Genomic DNA, 2,857 nt, shown 5'->3' on the forward strand with positions numbered 1-2,857 from the left:
CAACACTTTCACTATTATACGGATTCAACCAAAGCCATTTGAGGTTGCATAGACTCCTAAGTAATTTTAAATCGAATGCAACAAAATTATGTTTTATTGCTTATACAACTGCTTGTACACACAAACCAACTACTCCGATTTATTCCCAAACACCACTCGGAACATCTGTTGTAACATTGTTGGCCATCGGTAGGTATATAATCCACAATTTCACTAACATCCCGCCCCAGTGACCGGCAATTAATCGTCGTCGATTAAACCCAGGAATGCTTAATTACAGCTGCACTTACAGATGCCTTGTCCAGATTTATGGTGGCATATTGGATGTGGCGAGAGACGCGATCGTGCGAAGTGATAAGTCGCTATGTGTCATCCAGGATTGCTAGGATTCGTGTAATGGCGTGTGTCCGTGTAAATTAACATAATTGCCGCATTCCAGAGATACTAGAGCTTGCTTTGTATGTGCTAGGATTTAAAGAACTAACAGAGTACTAATTAAACTAAGTGGACATTCGTCACATGTTATTGTTATCTCTACGCTTGTAATAAACACGAAGCGTCTAATAAACAACCAACCTGTTATTGCCGCTGAATTTAGCCAACGAATTTCTTGTAAAAACTACATCTAAAGAAAAGTCCTTGAGATAAGGAAAAACCCTTTTCCGGGCAATTGAAATTTTTCACGCCCTAATCCTGTCCCGGGCGCTGTGCAAAGAACAATCGCGGAAATCGTTTCCGCAGTAATTTGTCACTGTAATGCAAAGTGACCAATCCAAGTAGCCAGGTGTTAAATAGGGTTGACTACAACAAATACTTGGTTATTATTAAAATTCACTTAGCTAATTAAGCTATTTTGTTCTTTATTCCATTAAACTTAACTTCGAGGTGTCGCAGAACAACAATTTCTGAACATTTAGAGCGGTTACACACGCGACTTTAAGCAGCGATGCAAACGCGATGCAGTCGTTAATCATCAACCACTCGTAGAATTACATCAAACTACCTACATCTCATAAGAAACGTTTAATTTTAAACCTTATCGCGTCTAACTTGCGTGCGCAATCACATCCGTCGCAGCACGATTATATCAGTTGTAACTGATGTTTACACCTTTACACATGCATGAGTTCTCACGCACGCGTTCACCACAAACGCGCTTCGACGCATGAGTTTCATATGTGAATCCCGATTTACCTTTTTATACAAAGAAAATTGTACGAAAAGGTCAATGTACCCAGCAAAAATCAGTCCAATTCACAACCCTAATATACGCGAATATTTGCGAAATGTCCGCAGGGCTGCACAGGCCGGGATGCAGGTGGCATTCGCAATTTAGCCGCGTCTGAGGAGCGATAAATCGCAGAGGAATGTTGTACTCCGCAGCAATAGGGCGAACGGTCTGATAACGATGGAATGTAATGTCGACTCAATATTGCAATTGCTTTGTTATTTAGATCCTTAGTAGTTTCACATAGATGTCATGGCGGAATTGTGTGGAGAGATTTACGAAGGCACTTTGGTTTAGTCGTGCATGAACACTAGACTATAGGACATTCTATGATTCATAAACTGTAATAACCCTTATACCTTAGAATAATAACGCATAGAAACCTAGCCCGCACACGCTAAGTGAGGCAAGTTAGAGGGTTCCAAACGCGTCCCAGGAGCGCGCGGGCTGTTAGTGCTCAAGGTCATATTGCACCGCGAACAGCTCCAAAATTTTTTGCTAAAAATGACGAAATGTGCGGTAAATGGGTGTAAAAATACAACAGACAAACAAAATAGATACTAACATCGCATTCCACAAGTAAGTAATGCGTTTCAACTCATATTCTTATGTAAATATTCACTAAAACAGAAAAATAATTTCGCGGCAACAAGATACGAAAGTGTTGCAAAGTAACGAATCTTTTTTCTCCCCATTTTGCTATTCTGTATCAAAATAATTATATTACGTAAATTTTAGTGGTGCCTGTAATTTCGATTTATTTGCGCATTTTGAACTAATATTTACTCGAATAAACATTAAATGTTTTCGTTAACTCCTGTAAGTGATTGGGACACTTAATTATTTTATAATACTTTTAACGGCTCTGCGTTCATGCTTTATTGAATAATTATTTATATTAATTTTATTTGAATTGGAGCACATATTGCAACAAATTTACAGTATATATTTGTTTCTACTATAGTGTTGGCACCACCAGTACAACTTTGATAGCTTATTATATGTCTTTCTTTTCGTAACTCAAGCGAAATATTTTATATTAAAATATTTTATTTTCTTAAAAGAGGAGCATTCTTAAGCGATTTTTTAATCTATTTTAACAGTTATTTTCTTTAATGTTTGCTTATGGCATTTTCGGTTTTAGGTTTCGAATATGGCACTTATTTCTAAATCCAAGATGGCGGGCGCGATTTTTCGAATAATGGCAAGTTGGGTATCGTTTTCGAGATGTTTGGGAATGTTCAATACAAATATGGCACTCATTTCTAAATCCAAGATGGCAAACACGACAGTTCAAACAAAAGCAATATTCGTAATGAGCACCCCCAAATACCTCGAAAACGATACCCAACTTGCCATTATTTGAAAAATCGTGCCCGCCATCTTGGATTTACAAATAGTGCCATATTCACATTGAGCATCCCCAAATACCTCGAAAATGATACCCACATAGCATTTTTTTGAAAAAATCGTGCCCGCCATCTTGGATTTACAAATGAGTGCCATATTCGTAATGAGCACCCCCAAGTACCTCGAAAATGATACCCATATTGCATTTATTTGAAAACTCGTGTCCGCCATCTTGGATTTAGAAATGAGTGCCATATTCGTAATGAGCATCCCCAAATA

This window comes from Hyposmocoma kahamanoa, unplaced genomic scaffold (assembly GCF_003589595.1).
Source record: "Hyposmocoma kahamanoa isolate Upper Pololo Valley unplaced genomic scaffold, ASM358959v1 130, whole genome shotgun sequence".
NCBI lineage: Eukaryota > Metazoa > Arthropoda > Insecta > Lepidoptera > Cosmopterigidae > Hyposmocoma > Hyposmocoma kahamanoa.